This window comes from Carcharhinus amblyrhynchos, chromosome 10 (genome assembly GCF_965287045.1).
Source record: "Carcharhinus amblyrhynchos chromosome 10, sCarAmb.v2.hapA, whole genome shotgun sequence".
In the NCBI taxonomy this organism is placed as follows: Eukaryota; Metazoa; Chordata; class Chondrichthyes; order Carcharhiniformes; family Carcharhinidae; genus Carcharhinus; species Carcharhinus amblyrhynchos.
This window is the reverse complement of record NC_137333.1, coordinates 104,513,888-104,537,716: the sequence shown is the minus strand read 5'-3', so window position 1 is coordinate 104,537,716 and position 23,829 is coordinate 104,513,888. Positions and strand designations below refer to the sequence as shown.

At 46.1% G+C, this 23,829-nt stretch overlaps 1 non-coding gene across 1 annotated transcript; it reads right to left on the bottom strand.

The window, feature by feature from the left end:
- Window positions 1-22,298: 22,298 nt before the first annotated feature.
- On the bottom strand, window positions 22,299-22,487 carry LOC145349586 (U2 spliceosomal RNA). Its single transcript, XR_013888104.1, has one exon. It is a non-coding gene; the product is annotated as a U2 spliceosomal RNA (small nuclear RNA).
- Between the last annotated feature and the right edge of the window lie 1,342 nt (window positions 22,488-23,829).

Below are 23,829 nucleotides of genomic sequence, written 5' to 3'. Positions count from 1 at the left end.
GGTAGATTGGGCAGATAGATGGCAAATGGAATTTAATCCGGAGAAATGCGAGGTGATGCACTTTGGCCGGAATAATGTGGAGGGGAGTTATACGATAAAAGGTAGAACTATCCGGAGTATAGATACGCAGAGAGACCTGGGGGTGCAAGTGCACAAGTCCCTGAAGGTGTCGGTGCAGGTGCAGAATGTGATGAGGAAAGCGTATGGTATGTTAGCCTTCATAGGAAGGGGTATAGAATATAAGAGTAGGAGTCTGATGTTGCAGTTGTATAGAACGTTGGTTAGGCCTCACTTGGAGTACTGCGTCCAGTTCTGGTCGCCGTACTACCGGAAGGATGTAGAGATCCTGGAGAGAGTGCAGAGGAGATTTACCAGGATGTTGCCTGGTATGGAAGGGCTGTCTTACGAGGAAAGATTGAATGAACTTGGGCTGTTTTCCCTTGAGAGACGTCGGCTGAGGGGGGATCTAATAGAGGTTTATAAGATTATGAAGGGGATAGATAGAGTAAATGGTGGTAAGCTTTTTCCGCTACTAGAAATGGATAGAACGAGGGGTCACGGGCTTAGGGTGAGGGGGGCTAGGTATAAGACAAATATTAGAGGGCAGTTTTTCACGCAAAGGGTAGTGGGGGTGTGGAATGCACTGCCGAGTAAGGTGGTGGAAGCAGGCACGCTAGGGTTGTTTAAGAGTCACTTAGACAGCCATATGAGCGGGCTACATATAGGGGGATATAGTAGGCCTTACTGAACATTGTAGGCTTGGGAATACGTTTTGCCTCAGGAATGTTAGTCTTTGCCTGTTTAATAATGAATTTTTTTGTCTCCACAGGCATTTAAGTCCAGCAAGGGGCATGCAGGCGGCAGGTTGTAGTGGGCTGCTCTTGGATGTTGCTTCGGGAGTTGCCTATTGCTTCATGTCGTTAGTGTGCTTAAACTGGACCATCTCGAGGGCAACATGACAGCTCAGAGACTATCTCTGTTGCTGTGCGGACACATGGATTTGGGCCTGTGTCTGTGGGAGTTTGCACGTTCTCCCCGTGGTTGCGTGGGTTTCCTCCGGGTGCTCCGGTTTCCTCCCACATCCCCCAAAGATGTGCTTTTAGGCTGATTGATTGGGTACTAAATTGTCCCTAAATTGGACCTCCCTGATCCTCGCACGTTAGGCGTAGACTAAAATCATGAATAGGTCACTGAGACAGTAGGACGGCGGCGCGGGCTCGTTGGGCCGAAGGGCCTGTTTCCCGTGCTGTGTTGTTCTTTGTTCTTTGTTCTTTGTTCTTTGTAATGGAAGCAGATGCAATAGTGAGTTTTAAAAATTCTAAATGTTGAATTTGTGTGAAAATGGGGAGAATGGAAAATGGTTATAGAGAGAAAGCGGGAAAGTGGAACTGATCCACTTCAGATCAGCCATGATCTTATTGAATGGCGGGGCAGGCTCGAAGGGCTAGATGGCCTATTCCTGCTCCTATTTCTTATGTTCTTATGAAAACTGGATTAATTCATGCTTTTTTTCAGTGGGAGTTCAGAGAAGAATCTCTCGCACTCTGTGCAATGCAGAGGTCACCAATGTGAATCGTGTGATAAATCAGGGGTAGGGCTTATGCCCGCTGGAGAGGCTGGCAGCATGGCGCTGAGCGGGGCATTGTGCATGAGTTGGTCTGTCAGCACCGAGAATGACACATACGCAATGTCTGCTGGCCTCTGATTGCTGGTCAGCCCCACGGCCCCTGCCGTGCTGGCCCTCCAACCCCCATGGCCTGATCGCTGGCCCCCCCCCGAACATTCCCGGGCCAGCCCGCCTCGATCACTGCCCCCTCCCTGCAGCCCCTATCTCCCATTCAACACCCCTGACCCTGCGTCCCCCTCTCTCCCGGCAGGCCGAAACCCCACCACCCCAATGGCCAGCCCCAGTTGCTGGCCTCCCTCCCTCTGCTGGCGATCTGTGTGCAGACTGGCTGCGAGACCTCCAACTCCTACCTCTACTGAGGCCCCAAGCCCCAGACCCCATCCCCATTAGGCCCCACCCTCTTGGGGCTGCCCCATGCCTGATGGACAGTGCCAAGGTGCTCCCTGGGCATTGGCGTTTTGCCCTTTGGGCAGTGGCAAGGGGCCCAGACTGGCATTGCCAAAGTGCCAATGCCCAGGGGACACCATGCATGTGCCACCCCACTCCTGGGGGGCTTCGATAGCCCCCCTTCAATCCAGTGGGTTTGGGCCACTACTCCCTAAAAGTGGGGAGCTACTGTAATCCCCAATGAACAACTAATGACAGGGTGGGGGAGAGACTAGCGGGTCCAGAGACTTCAGTTCCAGACCCGTTAATGATATTTAACATAGAACATAGAACATTCCAGCACAGTACAGGCCCTTCGGCCCTCGATGTTGCACCGACCAGTGGAACCAATCTAATGACCCTCTAACCTAAACTATTCCAATGCTGTCCATATGCCTATCCACTGACCATTTGAACGCCCTTAAAGTTGGCGAGTCCACAACTGCTGCAGGCAGGGCATTCCACACCCTCTGAGTAAAGAACCTACCTCTGACATCCGTTCTATAATTACCACCCCTCAATTTAAAGCTATGTCCCCTCGTGTTAGCCATCACCATCCGAGGAAAAAGGCTCTCACTGTCCACCCTACCCAATCCTCTGATCATCTTGTACGCCTCAATTAGGTCACCTCGTAACCTTCTTCTCTCCAATGAAAATAACCTCAAGTCCCTCAGCCTTTCCTCAAATTAGATTTGCTTGTTTCTCTGCATGCCGAATGCAGCTCCACTCCTTTTTCCAGCGTGGAACAGACACTGCCAGAAATCTGGCGCTGGGAGAGGCGCTTGGGGCTGGACACCCAGTGCGGATTGCGCTAATCCAACCCCGCTGAAATCTCCCAGGCCATTGTGCTAAAAACTGGAGGTAGCTGGATGGGAGAATCATCCCCAGAATCTCTCTGGATGCATCGCTGGGTTTTTAGGCCAAATCTACTAAAACAATGTCACGAGAATCTCACTTCCCAACTCTGGCGAGATGTCGCGTCTGTGTTGAGATTTGCGGCAAAGTGGACCAGACATTGTTAAAATCTCAGATAATTGATATGTATCAAAAGCTAAATAAAGAGATTCCTGGCCTCCTAACAATATTTTGATTTTGATTTGATTTATTGTGTCACATGTATTAGTATACAATAAAAAGTATTGGTTCTTGCACGTTAGACAGACAAAGCATACTATTCATAAAGAAGGAAAGGAGAGAGTGCAGAATGTAGTGTTACCGTCATAACTAGTGTGTAGAGAAAAATCAACTTAATGCGAGGTAGGTCCATTCAAAAGTCTGACAGCAGCAGGGAAGAAGCTGTTCTTGAATCAGTTGGTGCGTGACCTCAGACTTTTGTATCTTCTTCCTAACAGGAGATGGTGGAAGAGAGAATGTCCGGGGTGTGTGGGGTCCTTGATTATGCTGGCTGCTTTGCCGAGGCAGCGGGAAGTGTAGACTGAGTCACTGGATGGGAGGCCGGTTTAATGTGTTAATATTATCAACTGCTAATATTTATTAACAACTGAGCAACAATCTTTTGTGTCAGGTTAGCCAGATGTGATTTAAAAAAATTAGTACACCACAGAATATAATCATGATCGCAACGCTGGAAAAACAACACAAAACCAGTCCAGTTATTTTTACAACTATTGTGAATTCACTGAGGTGGGCAAACCCTCCATTGAGCAGGCAGGACTCCGCGGGAGCTCCAGATACAGGGCAGCCGCTAATTAAACCTTGTCCAGTTGGGACAGTGATTACCCCACAGCGAATGCACTAATTGGCAGCAGCTAATTGGTCACCAAGTTCTGCGACCACTGGGAGCAATTTGTTCTCCTGTGAAGTCTGAAGATACATTTCTCTGAATTCAATTGCTATTTGTCTCTCTAAATACCTACAAGAGGCAAAGTCAGTTTATACAAAATGAAATGCAATCTGGATATGTTTTGCAAATGCAAGTTTTGATACCTGATGCAGGTTTTTTAAGAAACATTATTACATAGCATCTGCACAATGTACTCTTATTGCAGATTATATTTTTACTATTGCACCTAAAACTCTGTCAAATTAGATCTGCATTCTCCTTTCCATGCCTAATACAACTCTGCACCTATTTCCAGTGCAGACAACACTAGAAATCCAGCGCTGCGGGACACACTGAGGACCGGACACCCAGTGCGGATTGCGATAATCCAGCCCCTGAAATCTCTCAGCCCTGGCAGGCATGGTGGCACAGCGGTTAGTACTGCTGCCATCCTTAAGTCTCCTACACTCCAGGGAAAAGAGTCCCAGTCTATCCAGCCTCTCCTCATGACTCAAATCATCAAGTCCTGGTAGCATCCTAATCAATCTTTTCTGCACTCTTTCTAGTTTAATAATATTCTTTCTACATAAGAACATAAGAAATAGGAGCAGGAGTAGGCCATCTAGCCCTTCGGGCCTGCCCCACCGTTCAATAAGATCATGGCTGATCTGAAGTGGATCAGTTCCACTTCCCCGCTTTCTCCCCATAACCCTTAATTCCCCTGTCTATCAGAAACCTAAATAGGGTGACCAGAACTATAATAGGGTGGCCAGAGCTGTACACAGTATTCCAAGAGTGACTTTATCAGCGTCTTGTACAACTTCAACAAGACGTCCCAACTAAAACAAAATACAGATTAAGGTCAACTGAGCCATGGTTCTATTCTGGGATCTGACTGTACAATAGTGCTATCAGTTGGGATTGTAACGCTAACATTCAGGGTAAGTGTGTATCTATGAATTAATAGTTGAACTGTGGTGGGACACACCCCACTACACAATAGTTGACGGATGTGACCAAAATCGATTATATGGATTTTCCAAAACAAAACCCAGGCAGACATTTGTCACATTGTAAGCCAACCTCTCTCACCGACTCTTCACCTTTCTCACCAGAGTTTCCAACCAACACATTTGAAGATCACACCTTGGAATTCTCTTCAAACCTCACTGCGTCTTAGACATCTTTAACAGTGACCCAATTCGCAGGATTTCAATCTCACCCTCCGAGATTTTTCTTCCCTCGATCTCCGAGAACCATGATGTGGAGATGCCGGCGTTGGACTGGGGTAAATAAACTGGCTGGACTTTAACCTGGTGTTGTGAGACTTCTTACTGTGTTTCTCCGAGAACCTCCAGGCTTCACTTTCCATGTAAAATCTCCGATCGTTGGCTGTGCCAAGCAGAATACTACCCCTCTGAAGGGGTACCTCTGCCCCAGTGGCCCACAATGCAAAGTCACCATCCTTTGTGTGCCCTCTTGGATCTTCAGAGCACATCTTGTGGCTTAAATTTGACTTAAAGTCTGCTCCCTGAAACTTTTCCATGAATTTGGAACCTATTACTCTATTCTTTAACTTATTTCAGTCCTATACCTGTCCCCTGGCTTTTACCTTTTGCCTGGAACAATCTTTTGGGACTTCTCACTGCCCCCCTCTCCCTGGTTTGGGAAGTTGGGAAATGGATGGATATCAAATCAGATAGAATAATTTTTGTTTCAAGGTATTTACAGAAAGTAAAACAGGGGGCCCTATTTAACCTTCTTCACTCTAAGTGCTGGGGGGACTTGAATCTGGGAGTGTTTCAGATCCGACTTTTCGATCCATTCTCAGGCACCCTCATACACACTCTGCCTGAAAGGATAGCAGCGATTCCGAGTCGCGCTGCACCAGCCAGGGTGCTAACGTTCCTGAAACGCTGTAGCTCCAATCTCCAACTGCGCATGCGCAGAAAAATGAAGATAGAAAAACGTTCCCCTGCCGCATCGCTCCCCCCCCCCAGCTTCCACCGACATTGCCCCACCCCCACAATGTTACTGACCCCCTTATCCCCCCACCCGTCTGCTATCCAGATCGATCATGGGCCCCTCCCCCCTTCCCACCCCCACCAATCACATGCAGAGAGGCAGCAGACTCCCCCACAACCCCACCGATCACCACAGTCAGTCGCCCAAGGACCAGAATTGAACCCATGTCTCTGGCGCTTTGAGGCAGCAGTGCTAACCACTGTGCCACCGTGCCGCACTCGCTTTTACAGAGTTGACCAGTTTGCTTTCTGACTCATTGTGCAGGCGAAGGACGCAGCATCGTAGAGATTCCCTTTGGTCCTGTACACAGGTCACAAACAAAGATACTGTATACTGGTTAACAATGCTGTGGAGAAACCTTCCTTTGTGTATAAACCCCACAAGACGTCATTAACAGTCGGATAACAATTTCACTGATTACAAACAATACCTGAACTGCATTCCATCTCATTAAAAGCAACAAAAATGTACCTAATTAGCTGTGAGTTGCGAAGAACGATGAGGGATTCAAAGCTATCCCTGGAAAACCCATTAAATCCTTATCATCACCAGGACTGCGTATCTCATGGGGAAAAGAAAGTTATATCTCAAACTAAAGAGGCTAATTTTTTGATTTCAGTCCCTGTAATGTTATGTAGTGAATGAGGTGGGATTTGTTTGAATACACTTGCATAGAACCATTGATGATATACAACAGCAGGAGGCCATTCAGCCCATTATGCTTGTGACAGCTCTTTGAAAGCACCAGTTCCCCTTACTCTACTCTTTCCCCATAACCCTGGCAGTCTTACCTTTCAAGTATATATTCAATTTTCTTTTGAAAGTTGCTATTCACTGTGTTTCCAACACTCTTTTAGCCAGTGTATTGCGGGTTGCAATATCTTTTTGCTGAAAAAAATGTGTCTTCATTTCCCTGATGGTTCTTTTGCCAGTCTCCTTAAATCGGAATCCTCCGAGAACTGAACCTTTACCATGAGAAAGAATTTCTCCTTTATATTTATTAGTGTCACAAGTAGGCTTACATTAACGCTGCAAAGAAGTTACTATGAAAATCATAGAATCCTTACACTGCGGAAGAAGGCCATTTGGCCCATCGAGCTGGCACTGATCACAATCACACGCAGGCCCTGGTCACCACACTCCGGCGCCTGTTCAGGTACGCTAAGGGAGAATTTAGCATGGTCAATGCTCCTTACCAGCACGTGTTTTGGACTGTGGGAGGAAACTGGAGACACAGGGGGAACGTGCAGACTCCGCACAGACAGTGACCCAAGCCAAGAATCGAACCTGGGTCCCTGGCGCTGGGAGGCAGCAGTGCTAAGCCACTGTGCCACCATGCCACCCCAAATCTCTCCTTCAAAGCCAAAATTATAAAGTTTATTTATTAGTCACAAATAAGGCTTACATTAACACTGCAATGAAGTTACTGTGAAATTCCCCTTGTCGCCACACCGTGGCGCCCTGTTTGAGTAACCAAACCTTTTCCTAATCTCTCCTTAACCTTATTTAATTTATCCAACTTTTCCCAGTCTTTCCACATTCACTGAAGTCACTCATCCATGTTACCATCTAATAAATCTCCTCCGCATTCTCTCCAAGGTCTTGATGTCCTTCCTGAGGTTGTATAGCCCAGAATAGGGCAATATTCAAAGAACAAAGAACAACACAGCACGGGAAACAGGCCCTTTGGCCCTACAAGCCTGCGCCGCCCATTTTAACACTCCGCGAGTGCCTCATTCCAATCCTTCTCCTACCTACGACTTCCGTCTACATCTCGTGGACTCCACAGTCAAGGGGGTGCAAATTTAGGGAACTATATGTGCGCCAGATTAAGGGAGATCCAATTTAAGGACAATTTATTAACACCAATCAATCTAAAAGCACGTTTTTGGGGTGTGTGGGGTGTTCCAGCTAAGGATTCGCCTTATGTTTGATAAGGGTTGAGCATACCCTTCTTGCTGCTGGAATCTAGTCCTGGATGGACAATGACGCGGGGCACATATGCCCGTTTTATATTCTCGACCTGCAAATATCTACGTACACACTTTCCCCCCCACCACCTTCCTGCATCCCCTTTAACACTGTACCACCTAGTCTATGTTCCTCCTGAGGGTGACCTTAACATAGAAACTAGAAACAGGAGGTGGCCATTCGGCCCTTCAAGCCTGCTCTGCCATTCATTTTGATCATGGCTGATCATCAAATTCAATATCCTGATCTCCCTGCCCCTCATATCCCTTTATCCCTTTAGCCCCAAGAGCTGTATCTAATTTCTTCTTGAAATCACACAATGTTTTGGCCTCAACTACTTTCTGTGGGAGTGAATTCCACACATTCACCACCCTCTGGGTGAAGAGATTTCTCCTCACCTCAGTTCTCAAAGGTTTACCCCCTTATCCTCAAACTATGACCATCCTTTCTCAATCTACCCTGTCTAACCCTGCTAGAATTTTATAAGTTTCTATGAGACCCCCCTCTCACTCTTCTAAACTCCAGTGAATAGATCTTATTGAAAAATATCAGATTAGGAGGGGACTGGACGGGTGCTGAGAGGATGTATCCCCTCGTCTGGTAATCTAGAACTGGGGGCGCAGTTTAAAAATAAGGGATTTCCCACTTAAGATGGAAATGAGGAGGAAGTTCTTCTCTCAGAGGGTCATCTACTCTGGAACTCTCTCCCCCAGAGAGCAGTGAAGACTCCCTACAGTGCAGAAGGAGGCCATTTGACTCATCAAGTCTGCACCGACCACAATCCCACCCCGGCACTATTCCCATAACCCCACATATTTACCCTGTGAATTCACCAGGCACTAGGGTCAATTTAGCACGGCCAATCAATCCAACCCACACCTCTTTGGACAGTGGGAGGAAACGGGAGCACCCGGAGGAAACCCACGCAGAGACAGGGAGAACATGCAAACTCCACACAGACAGGCTGAAATCAAACCCGGGTCCCTGGTGCGGTGAGGCAGCAGTGCTAACCACTGTGCCACCATACCTCCCTTGTCTGATTACATCTCAGAAGGATGAATCATTGGATGTATTCAAGGCTGAGTTATGAATGTACGGACATATGAACAAGGAGCAAGAATAGGCCATTCAGCCCCTCGAATCTGCTTCACCATTTAATAAGATAGGTTGAGGGAGCTGGGTCTCTTCTCCCTGGAGAGACGAAGGTTGAGAGGTGACCTGATAGAGGTTTATAAAGATGTTGAGAGGTATAGATAGGGTGGATTCTCGGAGGCTATTTCCCAGGCTGAAATGGTCGCTATGAGAGGACACAGGTTTAAGGTGCTGGGGAGTAGGTACAGAGGAGATGTCAGGGGTAAGTTTTTCACTCAGAGGGTGGTGAGTGAGTGGAATCGGCTGCCGTCGGTGGTGGTGGAGGCGAACTTGCTGGGGTCTTTTAAGAGACTTCTGGATGAGTACATGGGATTTAATGGGATTGGGAGTTACAGGTAGCTCTATGGCCTGGTAGGTAGGGATATGATCGGTGCAACTTGTGGGCCGAAGGCCCTGTTTGTGCTGTAGTGTTCTATGTTCTGAGATCATGGCTGATCTGATAGTTCGATCTGATTTGAGTTGGACAGGGTTTTTGATCGCTAAGGGAGGCAAGGGCTATGGAGAGCTAGCAGGAAAGTGGAGTTAATCCACAATCAGATCAGCCAAATGGCGGAGCAGTTTTGAGGGGCCGAATGGCCTTTTGCTGCTCCTATTGCTTGCGATCTTAGGATCTTGCATCATTTCACTGTTAAATTTCATCAGTCATGTATGTGAGTGTACATTTCACCATCGGTCAGGCCCTCCTGAAGTCCATTGTTAGTCTCCTCCTTGTTAACTGCAGTTGCAAGTTGCATCTGTAAACGGTGAAACCATGCCCTGCATCATTAACCATTAATAACCATCAGAGAGAGTGAAACATTTTGAGTGTACCCCATCGTGGTCATTCAATATTAAACAGCCTTGTCAACACATTCAATCTGAAATTCCAATATTCCGACATTTCAGGTCACAGAGATGGTATAAATCAGGTACTTATTTCTCTCTGTGTTTTAGCTCATTAGGAGCTGTTTGTAACCACAAGAGGGAAATGTGAGGTGGACTGATTCAGCTAATAGTGGCAGTGACCACAAGAGATGACTAAGGGGTGAGTATTCATTAGCCGCATCTTCTGAGAGGCAGCTTAGGGAGTTCTGATTACCAGGAAGGAAACTAGCAGCATGAGTGAGGTCACTGACTCCCCCAGGGAAACCACCCTCCGTAATACACCTACTAATTATCATCTCTGACCATGCACATCATTCGAAAGATAAATCTGAGATGTAATCAGCCCAGCTCCTTTCTGACTAGTTTCCATAACTCATAAATAAATTGTTATCGATGCTAATTTGGGGCAGCACGGTGGTTAGCACTGCTCCCTCACAGTGCCAGGGACCCAAGTTCGGCCCCCGCTTGCATGGAAGCTGCACGTCCTCCCCGTGTCTGCGTGGGTTTCCTCCGGGTGCTCCGGTTTCCTCCCACAGTCCAAAGATGTGCGGGTTAGGTCGATTGGCCGTGCTAAAATTGCCCTTTAACGTCAGGGAGATTAACACGATAAATGCATGGGGTTATGGGGATAGGGTTTGGGTGGGATTGTGATTGGTGCAGGCCCGATGGGCCAAATGGCCTCCTTCTGCACTGTAGGATTCTCTGAATATTGGAAGTATATGAAGTGTTTCAGTTAAGAATTGTATTTTCATAAGAAATTTTCCCTTATAGTCACCAGCATAATGTACCTCCTCAACATTAATAGGAGAGACTAGGATTCGAGGGCACAGCCTCAGAGTAAAAGAACAACCCTTTAGATGCGAGGTGAGGAGGAATTTCTTCAGCCAGAGGTTGGTGAACCTGTGGAACTCTTTGCTGCAGAAGTCTGTGGAGGCCAGATCATTGCGTGTCTTTAAGACAGAGATAGATAGGTTCTTGACTGGTAAGGGGATTAAAGGTTACAGGGAAAAGACAGGTGAATGGGTTGAGCAATGTACACTTCCCGCTGCCTCGGAACAGCAGCCAGTATAATTAAGGAACCCATGTACTCCAGACATAGCATAAGACCATAAGACATTGGAGCAGAATTAGGTTACTTGGCCCATTGAGTCCGCTCCACCATTCAATCAAGGTGATATTTTTCTCATCCCCATTCCCCTGCCTTTTCCCCATAATCCCTGATCCCCTTTCTGGCTCTCTGGCTGAAGAAATTCTTCCTCATCTCTGTTTTAAAGGATCGTCCCTTTACCCTCTATTAATAGTGGAAGCATCCTCTCCACATCCACTCTATCCAAGCCTCGCAGTATCCCGTAAGTTTCAATAAGATCTCCCCTCATCCTTCTAAACTCCAATGAGTACAGACCCAGAGTCCTCAGCCATTCCTCATACAACAAACTCTTCATTCCAGGGACCATTCTTTTGAACATCCTCTGGACCCTTTCCAAGGCCAACACATAAGAACATAAGAACATAAGAAATAGGAGCAGGAGTAGGCCATCTAGCCCTTCGAGCCTGCCCCGCCATTCAAGGAGATCATGGCTGATCTGAAGTGGATCAGTTCCACTTTCCCGCTTTCTCCCCATAACCCTTAATCCCCTTGTCTACCAAAAACCTATCTACCCGTGTCTTAAATATATTTAGCGAGGTAGCCTCCATCACTTCAACGGGCAGAGAATTCCGGAGATTCACCACCCTTTGAGTGATGAAGTTCCTCCTCAACTCTGTTCTAAACTGCGCCCCTCCCCCCCTTATCTTGAGGCTGTGTCCTCTAGTCCTGCTGTTCTTTCTAAGCGGGAAGAATCTCTCTACCTCTACCCTATCCATCCCCTTCATTATCTTATACGTCTCTATAAGATCCCCCCTCATCCTTCTAAACTCCAACGAGCACAGACCCAGTCTTTTTAGTCTCTCTTCATAGTCCAACCCCCTCATCTCTGGTATCAGCCTAGTGAACCTCCTCTGCACTCCCTCCAAGGCCAATATATCCTTCTGCAAGTGCGGCGACCAAAACTGCACACAATACTCCAAATGGCGTCTGACCAGAACCTTATACAGCCTCAGAAGTACATCCCTGCTCTTGTGTTCTACACTCTCTTCCACCTTCTTCCGTCAGGAAAAAGATACCAAAGTCTGAGGTCATGTACCAGCCGACTCAAGAACAGCTTCTTCCCTGCTGCCATCAGTCTCTTGAATGGACCTACCTTGAATTAAGTTGATCTTTCTCTACACCCTAGCTATGATTGTAACACTACATTCCACACTGTCTCCTTTCCTTCTTGATGAACAGTATGCTTTGTCGATATAGCACGCAAGAAACAATACTTTTCACTATATGTTAATACATGTGACAATAATAAATCAAATCAAATAACTATCAGGCATGATCCAGTGACAGAGCAGTCTTGAGGAGCCGGATGGCCTACTTTTGATCCTATAGATGGGATTTTACGGCCTTGAGTGAGATGAGAAATTCCCACCCAAGGTCATTGAGGTTTTCTGTTGTCAGATCTCACCCACTCTGGCTCAATGGCAGGTGAGGTGGGAGACTCCCAGCCAATATCTTATGGCCTTATTAACCCATTAAACCACAGCTTTAAACCCACATTACTGTTGTTGATCTTATTATTCTCAAGGCAGCCAGTGAAACAGAAACATATCTTCTTCCACACAATGCCTCATTTGACATCACACGTGGATTAAGATCCAACAACCCCTTCCCAAAGAGCACTGTGGGTGTACCTACACCATATGGACTGCAGCAGTTCAAGAAGGCAGCTGACCACCACCTTCTCAAGGGCAATTAGGGCTGGACAATAAATGCTGGCTTAGTCTGTGTGGCACGGTGGCACAGTGGGTTAGCACTACTGCCTCACAGCGCCAGGGACTGGGGTTCAATTCCAGCCTCAGGTCACTGTCTGTGTGGAGTTTGCACATTCTCCCTAAGCCTGCGTGGGTTTCCTCCGGGTTCTCCGCTTTCCTCCTACAGTCCAAAGATGTGCAGATTAGGGGAATTAGTGAGATAAATACATGGGGGGACAGGGCCTGGGTAAGATGCTCTGTCAGAGTTGGTACAGACTAGATGGGCTGAAAGGTCTCCTTCTGCAATACAATTCTCTTTGTCAACTGGACTATTATCCCAGAGACGAATAAAAAAAGTTCATGATGCATACAAAATTATATTTATTCAGATTATGTTGGTGTTAACCATTCTCATGAATGAGTGATTACAGGTAATTACATTACAGATTTTAAGGACAGGAACTGGAATTGGGACTTTTTTCTCTAGAGTGTAGGAGGCTGAGGGGTGACCTTATAGAGGTCTATAAAATAATGAGGGGCATAGCTCAGCTAGATAGTCAATATCTTTTCCCAAAGGTAGGGGAGTCTAAAACTGGAGAGCATAGGTTTAAGGTGAGAGGGGAGAGATACAAAAGGGTCCAGAGGGGCAAATTTTTTTCACACAGAGGGTGATGAGTGTCTGGAATGAGCTGCCAGAAGTAATATTAGAGGTGGGTACAATTTTATCTTTTGAAAAGCGTTTAGACAGTTTCTTGGGTAAATTGGTTTCAGAGGGATATGGGCCAAATGCGGGTAATTGGGACATAAGAACATAAGAACATAAGAAATAGGAGCAGGAGTAGGCCATCCAGCCCTTCGAGCCTGCCCCGCCATTCAATAAGATCATGGCTGATCTGTCGCTGCTCAGTTCCACTTTCCCGCCCTCTCCCCATAACCCTTAATCCCCTCTCTTATCAAAAACCCATCAACCCACATCTTAAAAATATTTAGCGAGGCAGCCTCCACCACTTCAACGGGCAGAGAATTCCAGAGATTCACCACCCTTTGAGTGAAGAAGTTCCTCCTCAACTCCGTTCTAAACCGCCCCCCTTTTATCTTGAGGCTGTGCCCCCTAGTCCTACTGTCTTTTTTGAGCGGGAAGAGTCTCTCCACCTCTATCCTATCCATCCCATTCATCATCTTAAACGTCTCAATGAGATCTCCCCTCTAACGAGTACAAGCCCAGTTTATTCAGCCTCTCCTCATAGCTCAACCCCCTCAACTCCGGTATCAGCCTAGTAAACCTCCTCTGCACTCCCTCCGAGGCCAAAATATCTTTGCACAGGTGCGGCGCCCAAAACTGCACACAGTACTCCAACTGCGGCCTCACCAATGCCCTATACAGCTGCAGCAAGACCTCCCTACTTTTATATTCAATCCCCCTCGCTATGAAGGCCAGCATCCCATTCGCCTTCCTGACCACCTGCTGCACCTGCAAGCTGGGTTTTTGCAACTCATGCACAAGGACCCCGAGGTCCCTCTGCACCGTCGCCTGCTGCAGTTTTTCGCCCCGTAAGTAATAGTCCTTCCTACCATTCTTCCTACCAAAGTGGACCACCTCACACTTGCCAACATTAAATTCCATTTGCCATTTCCTGGCCCATTCGCCCAGCCTATCTAGATCCTTCTGCAGACTCTCCACACCCTCCGCACAATTTGCCGTTCCCCCAATCTTGGTGTCATCAGCAAATTTCGACACCCTGCACTCGGTTCCCTCCTCCAGATCATCTATATAAATGGTAAAAAGCTGAGGCCCCAGCACCGACCCCTGGGGCACTCCACTAGTCACCATCCGCCAATCCGAATAGCACCCGTTGACCCCCACTCTCTGCCTCCTATTTGACAACCAATCCTCTATCCACACTAACACCCTATCCCCAACTCCATGTCCCTCGACCTTCTGCAATAACCTCTTGTGAGGGACTAGCATGGGCAGGTTGGGCTGTAGGACTATTTCCATGTTATAAACCTCTATGACTACATGGCTCTATGACAACTGTTGTAAAGGCAGATTTTGGTTCTCAAAGTTTTACAATGAGCTTAAAATGCAAGTCAACACCTTCCTATGTTTATTCAAACCTTTTCAGATTCATACCTCCAGAGCTGGCCCTAAAGGGTCACTAAAAATGCAAATACGCCACCAGTGATGTCCGTTAATTCTGAAAGGTGTGAAAACCCCTTTAACTTCGGAGGCAGCAGAAGTCGGGAAGACTACAATTTAATTGACTTCTTTGCTTTGAGGAAAAATGATTCGCCTAAATTAACTTGTAAACCATTTTGTGTTTCTGAATTATAAAAAGAGCTACATTAAGTTATTTTGGGGCTTTGAGAAACACCAGCGGCTCTCAGTTACAAAATATTGTGGGGCTTTCTTTGATGTTCTGCCTGTTCATTTATTTGCAACTTTGTTCCCTTTGAGTAGCCAGATAGAGTCATGGAGTTTTTCACAACAGTGGTTTATACTACAGCTATAGAACTCTGGGAGCCAACTAGTGGAAAGCCAGAATACAGAATTCTGGAATACACAGACAGATATAGTTTCAAATTCAATTACAAGCAATTAACATGTACCAATCAAGGTATAGGAGTTATCCCAATCCACTCACAACTATTGGCTACGGCTACATCATGCATATGATACAAATGTTACACAGAAAATAGAAACTGGAATAGGCCATTCAACCCTTCGAGCCTGCTCCACCATTCATTTTGCTTATGGCATCATCGAATTCAATATCCTGATGCCCCTTCCTTCCCATATCCCTTGATCAATTGGGCCAGTGGGCTGACAAATGGCAGGTGGAGTTTAATTTAGATAAATGCGAGGTGATGCATTTTGGTAGATTGAACCAGGGTAGGACTTACTCAGTTAATGGTAGGGCACTGGGGAGGGTGACAGAACAAAGAGATCTAGGAAAACATGTTCATATCTCCATGAAAGTGGAGTTAAAAAAAAGGGCAACATGGAAAGTTGGGCCGAAGGGCCTGTTTCCACGCGGTAAACTTCTTTATGACTCTATCCCTTTAGCCCCAAGAGCTATATCTAAGTTCTTCTCAAAATCAGACAACATTTGAGCCTCAACTACTTTCTGTGGGAATGAATTCCACCCATTCACCACCCTTTGGGTGAAAAAATTTCTCCTCACCTCAGTTCTAAAAGGCTTACCCCTTATCCTCAAACTATGACTCCCTAGTTGTGGACTCCCCCCACCATCGGGAACATTCTTTCTGAATCTACCCTGTCTAACCCTGTTAGGATTTTATAAGTTTCTATGAGATCCCCTCTCGCGCTTCTAAACTCCAATGCATATAATCCTAACCGATTTAGTCTCTCCTCTTTTGACGGACCTGCCATCCCAGGAATCAGCCTGGTAAACATTTGTTGAACACTATGATTGTGCGCCTGCTTAATTATAATATCCAATCAGCGTGAAGACTTAATCATGTTAGCTGACCGAATTCATTACAAACTATCCTTGATATCCCAGCTTGAATCTGGGTTTCTGGATTCAATCACTTCTCCACATGTCCAGATGTCTGACTTAATGAGCCCTTGGTAGATAAATATTCCTACGCTCTACACTCCCCCCTCCCTTCATTTATCTGAAGGCCACATCTGTCATTCGGACAGCCTCCCTTTGTCTCCCTGTCTGAAAAATAACAGCTTACAATTTGGTGTCCTTGTCTTGCACTGAAACTATGTGCAAGCTTTCTCCACAGGCTTGCCTCTTTTCACAGAACACCATTATTAAATGGCCACTATTCTCTTGTCGTTCTCTTGAGATTATCATCGACTTCAGGAAGCATAGCGGAGAACATACCCCTGTCTACATCAACGGGGATGAATGAAAGGGTCAAGAGCTTCACGTTTTTAGGTGTCCAGATCATCAACAACCTGTCCTGGTCCCCCACCCCACCATGCTGACACTCTAGTTAAGAAAGCCCACCAATGCCTCTACTTTCTCAGGAGACTATGGAAATTTGGCATGTCAGCTATGACTCTCACCAACTTTTACAGATGCACCATAGAAAGCATTCTCTCTGGTTCTATCACAGCTTGGTATGGGCTCCTGCTCTGCCCAAGACTGCAAGAAATTACAAAAGATTGGAAATATATACAATTGTGAATACACACAGAATGATTGAGGGCTAGATTCAACATCATTCTGACGGGGTACATAAGAACATAAGAAATAGGAGCAGGAGTAGGCCATCCAGCCCTTTGAGCCTGCCCCCCCATTCAATAAGATCATGGCTGATCTGTCGTGGCTCAGTTCCACATTCCTGCCCTCTCCCCATAACCCTTAATCCCCTCTCTTATCAAAAACCCATCAACCCGCGTCTTAAAAATATTGAGCGAGGTAGCCTCCACCACTTCAACGGGCAGAGAATTCCAGGGATTCACCACCCTTTGAGTGAAGAAGTTCCTCCTCAACTCCGTTCTAAACTGTCCCCCCTTTATCTTGAGGCTGTGCCCCCTAGTCCTACTATCCTTTCTGAGCGGGAGGAGTCTCTCCACCTCTATCCTATCCATCCCATTCATCATCTTATACGTCTCAATGAGATCTCCCCTCATTCTTCTAAACTCTAACGAGTACAAGCCTAGTTTATTCAGCCTCTCCTCATAGCTCAACCCCCTCAACTCCGGTATCAGCCTAGTAAACCTCCTCTGCACTCCCTCCAAGGCCAAAATATCCTTGCGTAAGTACGGGGTCTCCCGCTTGTTCCCCAAAAGTGGGGAGCTAAGGTAAATGAAATACTCTTGGCAGGCTGGGAGACTCAATTGGGCAAGCTCCCAATAATCGCATGCTAAACATATTTAAACCATATTAAAAAAAGATTCAAATTACTTACCTCTCTTCCCGCCTGTTTCCAGCGTGGTCTGGTCTCTGACTGTTCTGTCACTCTGGGAGATGCACACACGTTCTCCCGGAGAAAGGGTGACGATGTGTATCTCCCAGCCCGACCCGCCAGAAAAGTTGTGCGTCGTGATGGGAAAATTGGCCCCCCCCCCTCAAAGTTTCAAACTCTTCACTTCAAACAGAGGGAATTCAGAGTCATGGAGCCGGGTTTGACTAGAGATTGACTGGGTTAGGATTATTTTCACTGGAGTTCAGATGAATGAGGTGGGATCTCGTAGAGACTTATAAAATTCTAACAGGGTTAGACAGGGTAGATGCAGGGAGGATGTTCCCGATGGTGGGGGGAGCCCAGAACCAGGGGTCACAGTCTGAGGATTCAGGGTAGACCATTTAGGATGGAGATGAGGAGACATTTCTTCACCCAAAGGATGGTGAGCCTGTGGAATTCATTACCACAGGAAGTAGTTAATACCAAAACATTCAAGAGATGGCTGGATATAGCACTTGGGGCGAATGGGATCGAAGGTTATGGGGAGAAAGCAGGATTAGGCTATTGAGTTGGATGATCAGCCATGATTGTGATGAATGATGGAGCAGGCTCGAAGGGCCGAATGGCCTACTCCTATCTTCTATTTTCTATAACTCATCTTTCTCTTGATCTGCATTTTAATCTTTTTAACTGTATTTTTTGTTAAGTTTAGTTTTTAGTTCACAAGTAAGCTTACATTAACACTGCAATGAAGTTACTGTGAAAATCCCCGAGTCATCACACTTGGGCGCCTGTTCAGGTGCACTGAAGGGGAAGTTAGCACGGCCAATGCATCTAACCAATGCATCTTTCCAACTGAGGGAGGAAACCAGAGCACCCGGAGGAAACCCATGCAGACACGGGGAGAATGTGCAGACTCCACACAGACAGTGACCTGAGACCAGGAATCGAACCCAGGTCCCTGGCACTATGAGGCAGTAGTGCTAACCACTGTGCCACCGTGCCACACCACACATTTAGCCAGTAACTTTTACCAGTAAGTTTGTAACAAACTAACCTTTATTTTGTTTAAGACTAAGCACTTATTTGCAGGGTTATTTATAACTCTTATCCCAAAGATATACTTTATTTGCACAATTTGCAAAAGTAGTGTTTATTTATTAGTCACAAGTAGGCTTACGTTAACACTGCAATTTACCATGAAAATCCCCTAGTCGCCACATTCCAGCACCTATTCGGGAACACTGAGGGAGAATTTAGCACGGCCAATGTTCGGATCCAGCAGGTCTTTTGGACAGTAGGAGGAAACCAGAGCACCTGGAGGACATCCATGTGGCGGCACGGTAGCACAGTGGTTAGCACTGCTGCTTCACAGCTCCAGGGGCCTGGGTTCGATTCCCAGCTCGGGTCACTGTCTGTGTGGAGTTTGCACATTCTCCTCGTGTCTGCGTGGGTTTCCTCCGGGTACTCCAGTTTCCTCCCACAGTCCAAAGATGTGTGGGTTAGGTTGATTGGCCTTGCTAAGAAATTGCCCCTTCGAGTCCAGGGGGATGCTTAGGTTAGAGGGATTAGTGGGTAATAATATAGGGGGTAGGGCCTGGGTGGGATTGTGTTCGGTGCAGACTCGATGGGCCGAAGGGCCTCTTTCTGCGCTGTAGGGTGCAGACACAAGGAGATGGTGCAGAATTCATACAGACAGTGACCCAAGCCAGGAATAGAACTCGGGTCCCCAGCAATGTGAGGTAGCAGTGCTAACAACTGTGCCACTGGGATGCCCCATTGCAAAACCTTTTGTCTTGAAAATAGCAGAAATGCAATGAAAGTCAATTTGTCTCTACACGATGTGATCCATTCTTAGGTGCTTCTGTACAATTGTAATTTTTTTTGGTATTTATAATATACATTCCCATGCCTGAGATCAAAAACTTTTCAAACTGCAAATTACAGAAAGTCCAATAGAATTAAATTTTTCCTGATACGGTGTGTTGTCAGGGGCTTTACTCAGTGTACTGATTTTAAGACATGAACAAAGAAAATTTTAGCCCTTTTTACTCCTTGCTTAAGTTTCTTTCTACTTTCCTTGTATTCCACACTTGCTTTGTGTGTTCCCAGCCTCCTAGCTTTGACAAATGCTTCATTTTTCTCTTTGACCAGGCTCACAGTGTCTCTCGTTATCCAAGGTTCCCAAAACTTGCCATACTTATCCTTCATCCTTACAGGATTGTGCCGGTCCTGAATCCCTATCAATTTACACTTGAAAGCCTCCCACGTGCCAGATGTTGATTTGCCCTCAAACATCTGGCCCCAATCTATATTATTCAGTTCCTGCCCAATATTGTTGTAATTAGCCTTCCCCCAATTTCGCGCTGACTTTATTTGACCAATACATCGAATGGGAGAGTGATATAAAATACCCAGCACTCAAGCTATAGACTCAGGGTAACCCAATACCACTCTGAAATAAAATTACTCTGCAAGGGCAATTGTGCTTTTTTCAAATCTTTTCCCATCTTTCTGGTGGGCTTAATCCAATAACCGTTACTACAAATCAGTCAATAATCTCACTAACTCCAGCCAAATAACAATATACATCCTGACCATATAGGATCTGATTTGTCCTTGATTACTGATGTTACCTCCCTCCTGTTGCCCAGCATCACAGGACAGTAAGATGTGAGAATGATTCTCATAGACTCAAACTCAACTGAGACTCATCTGATCCTGAGAAAATTGTTATGTCTCCCTGGGGACAGTCTGAAGAACACAGAGTCCCCATCCCTGGGAATGGCCCGTAGAGCACAGAGTCCCTGTCCTTTGGAATATTCTGTAGAGCACAGAGTATTGCATCCCTGGGAATATCCCGTAGAACACAGAGGCCTGCATCATGGAGCTTTTCGGAATGAAATTCGGCAAAAACCACTTCACCTCTTTCCAGATCTTCTTTGCAAGGCCCATTCACAAGGAGATGGGTAGTGGTCTTTCCGCACCTCGAGGCAATGTGTAGATGGGGTGAGACTCCAGATGTGTAGGAAGGATCTGACGGGGAGGGCCTTTGTCACCACCAGCCAGGCCAGGTCTAGGTGCTTGTTTGAAAGTTCTGCTAATGAGACATTCTTCTAAATGCCTCTGTGACATTTTGTTCAGGGAACTACTCGACAGGATGCACCATTTCTGTTTCCTGTAGGGCCTCCAGGACATTACGTGCAGACCACTGCCTGATGGATTTGTGGTCAAAGATGTTTCTGTGGGTGAGTTTACCCATGCAGAATGGGTGGTACACCATGGTCCAACTACTTGGAGCATTCCACAGCAGTTTGGCAAGACCCATCTTTCACAGCACCCAAAGACAGGTAGAAGCTCAGTACATGGTGACCCTTGGTGTTTGTGTACTGAGGATCTACGCACAGCTTGATACAGCCACACACAAAAGGGGCCATCAGGAACAGAGCGATATTGGCCAAGCTTTTTCCCTTTTATCCAGAGGTTTGTACATCACACCCCTAAAAACACAATCCATTTTTTGCCACGAAATGAAGCAGAAAGTGGCTCGGGTAATTTCCACAGCACAGGACTGGGGAACAGACAAGACCTGTAACGCATCCAGCTACACCAAGAGTGCCCACACCTGATGATCATGTTCCTACCTGCAATGGAGAGGGAGTGAGGCTCCCAGTACCCAGCTTTTGGTTCATTATAGCTACTTAATCCCTCCAGTTTCTAACACATGCCCTGTTCCCTCGGAACCAGATCCCCAGCATCTTCAGTTTCTCTTTTAATCCACAGGTGATTCTGTCCGCCTTGTTGTCCAACAAGGGGCATACACGTGATGGGTCATACAAGGGTTGCTCTTGGATGTTTCGAGAGTGCTTCATGTCGTTAGTGTGTGCTTAAACTGGACCAGATGCTGGGCAACACGACAGCTCAGTGACTATCACTGTTTGCTGTGCAGACACATGGATTTGGGCCGGTGTCTGTGGGAGTTTGCGCATTCTCCCCGTGCTTGCGTGAGTTTTCTCCAGGTGCTCCGGCTTCCTTCCACACCCCAAAGATGTGCTCTTAGGCTGATTGGTGTTAACAAATTGTCCCTAAATTAGTCTTCCCTCAATGTGGGATGCCATAAGCATAGACAAGGGTCATGGGTGGAGAGGGGACTCATAATGTTAAAATGGCGGCGCAGGCTCGTTGGGCCGAAGGGCCTGTTTCCCGTGCTGTGTTGTTCTTTGTTCAGGCCATCTGACTTAACAGTAAAGGGGATGAAGGATTGGCCCGCCCAGTTCCCAAAGAACTTGGCTTCACTCTTGCCAGGATTTACCTTGGCACCAGCTCAAACTGATTTTCTGGATTTTTTGGTACTTTTAGTCTGAATCAAAAAATCCAATTTGGCCCAATCAGAGTTCCCACACGAGAGACAAAATCCTGACATGATAGGCCATACCTCCCACTCAATCCAACAAGATCCAAGCTGACAGGATGAGGCATTAACACCCCCTCCTGGGCTCGATCTGATCTTCATCTTAGCCAAAATGTCCAGATGGCTTTAAAATAATTGCTTCAAATGAAACCTCAGTTTAACCTCATTGGCTAAGACCAGATTTGATCTGAGCCAAAAGGCCATTTCTCTTTTTCTTAAACTTCATTCCAATTCAGAGTCCCAACAAGTTGGGACATTCCCGATCCAAGCTGATAAGACAGGGCTTTCACCTCCCATCTTGGGCTTGATCTATATGATCCAAGCTGATTGGAGTAGGTGTAGCTCCTCCAAGGCTTGATCTCATTTGCATCTTAGCCAAAAGGCCGAGATGCCACTTTTAAAAATTGCTTCAAATGAAGCTGAAATGTAACCTAATGACTTCAACCAAGCACAGCATGTTGATACTACACTTGATCTTAGCCAAAAGGCCAAGAAGTGATTCTTTTCTTTTGTTTGTGTTTTAGCTTCAGATTCCAGCATCTGCAGTATTTTACCTTTATCCCACATAACAAACCTTTAGCCCATGGAAACACCTTTTATGTGGTTGTGACATTACCATCAATAATCTATTAAATGGGAACACTCCTTCATGCAGTCACTCAGCGTATGAGAGAAATATCGTAGTGTTCTAATATTTCATTGACATAATTCAAGGCTATTGGAAAAATATTATCTCTTATTACCAAACCCCTAATTGAACAAGTATCATTTGCATAACATAAGTAACAGCCAATAATTGCATCCAAATAATGAGGTGTCTAGATAGAGTAGATAGAGGGATATTGTTGCTATTGGTGGAAGGATTGAGAACGAGATGACACAGATTTAAGATTTATGTTCTTCTTAAGCTTATTTATTAGTGTCACAAGTAGGCTTACATTAACACTGCAGTGAAGTTACTGTGAAAATCCCCTATTCGCCACACTGTTCGGGTACACTGAGGGAGAATTTAGCCAACGCACCTACCCGACACTTCTTTCAGACTGCGGGAGGAAACACGTGCAGACGCCACACAGACAGTGACCCAAACCAGGAATAATTCTTAGCATGATGATGATTATTTAATGAATGTTGCCCAATCGCAGAATCACATCAAATATTGGACGCTGTGTTTTGAGTTTTGCAGGCATGGGCTGGTTGAGTACACTCTATACTTTGCCCCTTGCAAGCAATGGTTGAGACATGCTGACTTTTTTTATTCATTTGTGGGACATGGGTGTCGCTGGCTGAGTCAGCATTTATTGCCCATCCCTAGTTACCAGAGGGCAGTTGAGAGTCAACCACATTGCTGTGGCTCTGGAGTCACATGTAGGTCAGACCGGGTAAGGACGGCAGATTTCCTTCCCTAAAGGGACACTAGTGAACCAGATGGGTTTTCCGGACAATTAACAATGGTTTCACGGTCATCAGCAGATTCTTAATTCCAGATTTCTTTTATTGAATTCAAATCCCACCATGGTGGGATTCAAACCCGGGTCCCCAGAACATTAACAGCTCTGATGAAGCTCTGTTTCATCCAGACTTGAAACATTGGTTCCATTCTCTCTCCAGAGATCTGTCAGACCTGCTGAGATTTTCCAGCATTTTCTGTTTTTGTCTCCAGAATATTAGCTGAGTTTCTGGATTAATAGTCCAACGGCAAAACCACTAGATTTTTTGGTTTGATTTATTATTGTGTCATGTATTAGTATACTGTGAAAAGTATTGTTCCTCGCAAGCTATAGGGAAGGAAAGAAGAGAGTGCAGAATGTAATGTTACAATCATAGCTAGGGTGTAGAGAA